Genomic DNA, 6,296 nt, shown 5'->3' on the forward strand with positions numbered 1-6,296 from the left:
TAGATTTCTGATTTGATATCTTAAAAATTTAAACCACTTCTTCATATCAAGAGGTTAAATAATGTTTTTGAGCTGTTCAGTGTACACAACAGTTTTGGATTTATTGTTATCTATATTCTTCAGTGTGAAGATGAAATTTCACTTCTAGTGTCTGTAAAGACAGCGGTGAACAGTTTTCTCACTGAGCTTCTGATGAACTTGTAGAGGGATTATGCAGTTAGGACTCTACATTTAATACGTAATGAGGGTTATTCCAGCATTTTTTAGACAGCCCAGGCTGCATCCTTTGCTTTGTGGGTATTTTTCATATTTTGCTTGATAAACACATGTACTGTTACAGCATAGATGGGCTAAGAATACAGAAACTGATCAAGGGAAATGGTGCAGGATAGGGAGGTATTCAAGTACCAGTTGAACTCAAAATCTTCAATGAGCATTACTGTTTAGCTTTCCTATCATGATGGGATGGCAAAGTTTCCCATCTCTGAAAGTGCTTTACTTTGTGAGTTCACATGCCTGATACAGTGAGTAATAAAAAGTATTTTGAAATTTGCACTAACATTGGGAAATGTTGCACAATTCTGTTATATGTGATATAGTTTTGCGTTACAACACAATTTATAGAAATACAAAATAATAGATTTAAAAGCCACAGTAGTTAACTGTTAGCTTTTGGGGAAGATTTATTTCATTTTGCTGTCTTTGAATTTGTTATCTTTGAGTTGATGGTTACAACATACATACAATACGTAATTGAAAGTCAGTTATTTCCCGTGTTGTGTGAATTTTCTTTACTATTTTTTATTGTTGACTGATTTCATTCTTGAACTTCCAAAACATGAGACATCTATCAAGTGCAACCATTTAAGTATTGCCTCAGCTCTTCAACTACTAGTTATTAGAAGAGGAGACAAAGGGCTTTTGGCATACCACAGTAAGGCATCAATGTATCTGTTTTTATATTGATTGTAACTTCAAGGGCAGTAAGTCCTTCCTCCCGTCCCCCATTTGTGCTGCCCACCTGCCTGTAGAGAAAATCTCAGAATTGTAATTGCTTAAGGTTTTACTACTTAACTATGTTAAAATCTCAGCGCGCACAAATTCAGAAAGAAAAAAGCTTAGTTCTAATGCCATCCAGTTACTGAGAAATGTTGATGCTTGGACTTAGGAGATCAGTCATGTTGGATTTGACAGTAGCTCACTTTTGATCGAGAAGAAGGGTTTCTGACCTTGTTCTGGTTAACACAGAAGGTGATGTGATGAGGAGTCGGTAAGGTGGAATGTGTATATACTGGCTACTAGGCTTGTTCAGCATTGGAGACTCTAATTACAGCTTAGACTTAGAGGTGATAATGACTATAGTGGTAGAAAGCACCAACATTCCAGAAATAGGTTGCTGATGTCATTTAAGAAGCGTACATGTGATAGGAAGAACCTGAAGTTTCCTGAGAAGGATGAAGGATGCTGAATCAATTATTCTGGCACTCTAACTGCAATCTATGGGGCTGTAGACTGAAAACTCCATTTAAGTTTTGCAAGTCTTTAATTAACAAAGCTGTCTTTTTTTAAAAAAAAAAAAAAAAGAAGAAAAAGTGAGAGAATGGGAATAACAAGTGACTTTTCCAAGAAGAACAGCAAGTCAGTGAGAGGTGCTTATTCACTCATGTTGTATCCTGGTTCAATAGCTATTGCGTCTTTCCTTGTTTGCTGTTTTACAGGTCATTGCTAAAAATAGACCCACGCTATCCTCAGCTGATAGATCACAAGGCACAGCAACCATAGGAAAGCTAGGTGAAATTAGGAGTAGCTGCAATACAGCAAATGGAACAGCCAATTACTCATAAAGTAATCAAGACTTTAACACTCAATCTCAGTGATAAAGCACTAAGAAGACCTTCAGCATTATCTGTTTTCTTAAAACTTCTGTGCAGTGTTTGGAATGATTCATAAACTTGAATGAGTTGTAAGTTAGCTTTCCAGGATGGCTGCTCCTAGTAACAGTCCTGCAGAAATGTATTGTCTTCATGTTCGTTTACTGGACATTATTTTTATAGTGATGGCAAACATGTGATGTCACCATTAGTAGTAGCATTCCCCTGTTTTCAGCTGCAGTGTTGTTGACACATGCAAAGACTTACTTTTCTGCTGCAGAATCACACTCTGAAGATAAGAGGAAGCCATCAGCCAGTTTGACTTGGCAGCGATTTTGCTTGATTCTGTGTAGATCTCCAGCAAGTGATCCATAAATCAACTCAGGAATATTCAACCATTTGTACCAGAACAGCTTAAATTACAAAAATCAGGTTTCAAAGGCTTGCAATGTAGGGTTTTTGGAAGACTTCACTAATAATATTCCATGATTCCTGCCAGAAATTGCAGGACAAAACATTTTTAAGGACCATTTAACTCATTCTTCTCTGTAAAAATGGGAGATTACAGGTTTTTTTTTTTGTAACTATGCTGTGAAATATTTTTCATATAACGTACACTTACAACTTTTGTCTTTTTTCTAGGAAATTATGTGGAGATGAGCTTCAGAAGCTTGTTATTTCATCTGAGGGAAGTGAATGCGTTTGAGGCAGGGAATGTTCAAATAAAAGTAGAAACATTGTGAAGTTCATAGTAGAGAATTAACAGATAATCAATCTGCCTGTGAGTAGAATTTATTATGAATTTGTGCTTAAAGTGCTTTTGCAATGAGGTTTTTTTTTTTAATACTACACTTCAGAATAAATTTTTAACTAGTTTGACAGCATTAAACAGAGAAGAGACATCAGCAGGAGATTCTTGTGTTCATAAGAGATCTGTCTCTGCTTACAGGCTTTCAACTAATCTGATATTTACTCCATACCTTTAGTGATAACAGTTTTTATACTGTTATAACTTAATATTTTTTTATTTGGCTCAAAGAAAATCCAGTTTTCCCTTCCAGTTGAAATGGGAATTGCATATTAATGACTAAATAACAGAATTTGTTGAGCTGCTTATGTCACTTCATTACTGCAATTCTTGTAAATTCATGTTATGAAATATACTGTCTTGAGAGGGAATAACGAACTTCTACTACAAACTCTCATATACAGGTGCTAAGGAAATATGACTAATTCAGAAGCATCAGCTGCAATTAAGTGGTATGTCCCACAACAGTGTCTTCAGTACGTGCCTTGGCAGCAGCAACTGCGCAGAATGTGTCATGCATTTCATACAGCTATTGGGAAGTCTGACCTGTCTAGCTCAGTGGATGACTTGGTCTTGTGGGAAGAAAAAAAGCTGTAATAATAAAAGGGATTAATTCAATTAAATATAGTCAAGTGCTAAATTACCATTTATAGCCACAATATCATTATGCATTTTAGAAAATACTGACTGTCATTTCCAAAAGCATCCAAGTCGAACAGTCAGTTCTTCATCACTGCTCTAAGAGCATTGAGTGGCCCTGCACAGGTAACCTATGCGTAAACTGTAGATACAGATATCCAGAAACAGCTTTTCAGCCCATTCCTACAAATGTTGACATATCCATCACTGCATCAGTAAAGTAATTCGTGCTGTGTTTCAGAACTCACCTATACCACATAATGTCAATTACTATTCTCTCATTGTCCTATCAATTGAAATACAGATCAAAGAAGTTCTTTGGCTGCTCTAGTTTATTTCAGTGTATGGTTTATGCCTAACTAATGAGAGTCCCATTCTTTGGTTACTCATCCCTGGGTTTCTGCTACAGTAGCTGAGTTGTGTTACAGGATGTTTGAGTGAGAAAACCTGAATTGGACAACAGGGAAATAATGAAAAATACATCTTGTATATTCAAATTAGCTCTTTCCTGAGTGTTTCCTCTGTTCATAAGACTTGAAGTTCGTTCTTTATTTTGGTTGACCATTCATCTCTTAAGTTTATCCGCCCAAGAGGTAGAAATTCACCTCTGTTACAACTGTTCTTGTTTGTTATGGGTTTGGGTAATACCTGTTTAGAAACTCCATAAAACAGAATATACAAGGAAACATGGAACTTGAAATAGAGGAAGGAGTAATGCATACAAGCAGAGGTGATAACTTAATATTGTAATAATTTTTGAGAACTATTTTTTTTTCCCAGCTTTCTTGGGAAACTAAAGGTAAACACAGTAATTCACATTCAGTAAATCACAGATCGCTATCAGTTCTTTTGGTAATGAATTACACCACTGCAGTATTTAAATGAATCAGTCTAAATAGATACATTTTTCTGTGGCAATCCTGCGGTTTGATCTGCTGCGGTTCTTCACAGTAGCAGTATTTTGTGTATGTGTATCACCTCTGAGCACCCTGTTGTAGCTTGAATTAAAACATCTGCAGTAAAACAGCTGTTACTGAGAACAAAAGAGTACATTTGAGAATTGAAAAGGAGAACTGCTAGGCCTATGTCTGAGTTCTTTGGCGAGACACTCCTTTCCAAAACGGAAGCACTCACTCCCTCTATAGGCACAACAAGGAAGAGCAGATGAAGCCTCTGTATTCAGCGCATTTCATCTGCGCAATGTAAAGCAGGTGAACTCTTAAATGGATGAAAACTGCATCGACCCAGAGAAAGCGCTGCCCCCTGTCCCCGAGGGCTCCTCAGAACCGCGGGCTGACAACGTTAGCAGGAAGCAGCCAGAGGGCGCCCCTGCCCTCAGTTAAGATGGCGGCGGCAGCGCCGGGTCACGTGGTGGGGGCAAGATCTCCCTCCTCTCGGTGGCGGCGCGACGGCAGCATGGAGCAGGCCGCGCTGGAGCGCTTCCTCAGCCCGGGCAAGGGCAGCGGACTCCGCTCCCGCCGGCGGGTGCGGCCCGGAGAGCTGCTTTACCGAGCCGAGCCCTTCGCCTACGTGGTGACCAAGGAGCAGCTGGGCGGTGTGTGCGAGCAATGCTTCCAGAGGTACGAACGGCCACGGGAACGCAGCACCGCCATCCTGTGCTGTCCCGCCTTATGGGGGCGGGGCGGGGCGGAGGAGTCGTGTGCGTGCGGGTCGCGTGCGTCGGTACCGCCTACGGTGGGTGCACGTGGGCGGGGGCACGGAGCGGGTGTGTGTAAGTGTTCTTTCCACAGATCCTTACCTGGGTTAGAGGAGGATTTCAGAAAGAAAAGAGGGAATTTAACCTCAGTAGTCTTTTCATTTGGTTTCGTTTGATTCCCGTCGTGCTTACGCATTCCCAGAACCTCCCTTCCCGTCCTTACAGTACTTCTCAGCTGCAATTTAAAGTAATAACGATGAGAGCCCCCTTCTCTCGGAGAATCGCTTGCTCGCGTGCTCCTGGGCACGCTCGCGCCTGAGCTCAGCGCTAAGAATACAAAAATGCAGCCAGTGTTTCGGTGACGCCCGGCACGTGCCTCCAGGGCTGTGGGGAGGAGCGGCCGTTCTGCCGGCTGAGGTACTGTGGGCAGTTGTGCGATTACACGTTTGTCTTAAACAAAACAAAACATACATATATGTATATATTTATTTATGAAAGAGTGGTGTCAGTTCAAATTAAGAGGTTAACTATAAGTTAAGAATGGTAAAAAGTATTTTCTCACTATTCTTGCATCCACTTAAAATGTGTAGTGGCTGGAAAAAGTCTGTGGGTCATAACTGTGCAAGCTGACTTTCCTGTTTGTCCAGGCAAAGGCTTCTTACTCAGTTACTGATACATATATCCACACATAGGTGGTCCTTTTAATTTTTTTTAAAACATATGGAAGTTAGAGAAATGACGATACCTGCTTAATTGTGAAGTAGAATTGAAGTATTTCATGGATCTGGTTTGCATTTAATAAGCAGTGAGATCTTATGAAAGGTAGATATGAGAAAAGCAGTTAACTGCTCCTTTCCTGTGAGGAAAGATTGAGGGAACTGGGCTTTCTTAGCTTTTAGAAGAGAAGGCTCCAGGGAGACCTCATTGCCTTCCAGTACACGAAAGGAGCTTATAAACAGGAGGGGAAACAGCTGTTTATGAGGGTGGATAGTGATAGGATAAGGGGGAATGGTTTTAAATTGAGACAAGGGAGGCTTAGGTTAGATATTAGGTTAGATATAGAAATAAGTTTTTCACACACAGGGTGGTGACACACTGGAGTCGGTTGCTCAAGGAGGTTGTGGATGCCCCGTTCCTGGAGGCATTCAAGGCCAGGCTGGATGTGGCTCTGGGCAGCCTGGTCTGGTTGGTGATCCTGCATGTAGCAGGGGGGTTGGAACTAGATGATGGTTCTGGTCCTTTGCAGGTAACTCACCTTGGGTACAACTTATACTTTTTATTCTGATCTCTAGGTGGCAGTACAGGAGCACGATTTGAAAAA

The sequence above is a fragment of the Meleagris gallopavo genome, chromosome 2, assembly GCF_000146605.3.
Source record: "Meleagris gallopavo isolate NT-WF06-2002-E0010 breed Aviagen turkey brand Nicholas breeding stock chromosome 2, Turkey_5.1, whole genome shotgun sequence".
NCBI lineage: Eukaryota > Metazoa > Chordata > Aves > Galliformes > Phasianidae > Meleagris > Meleagris gallopavo.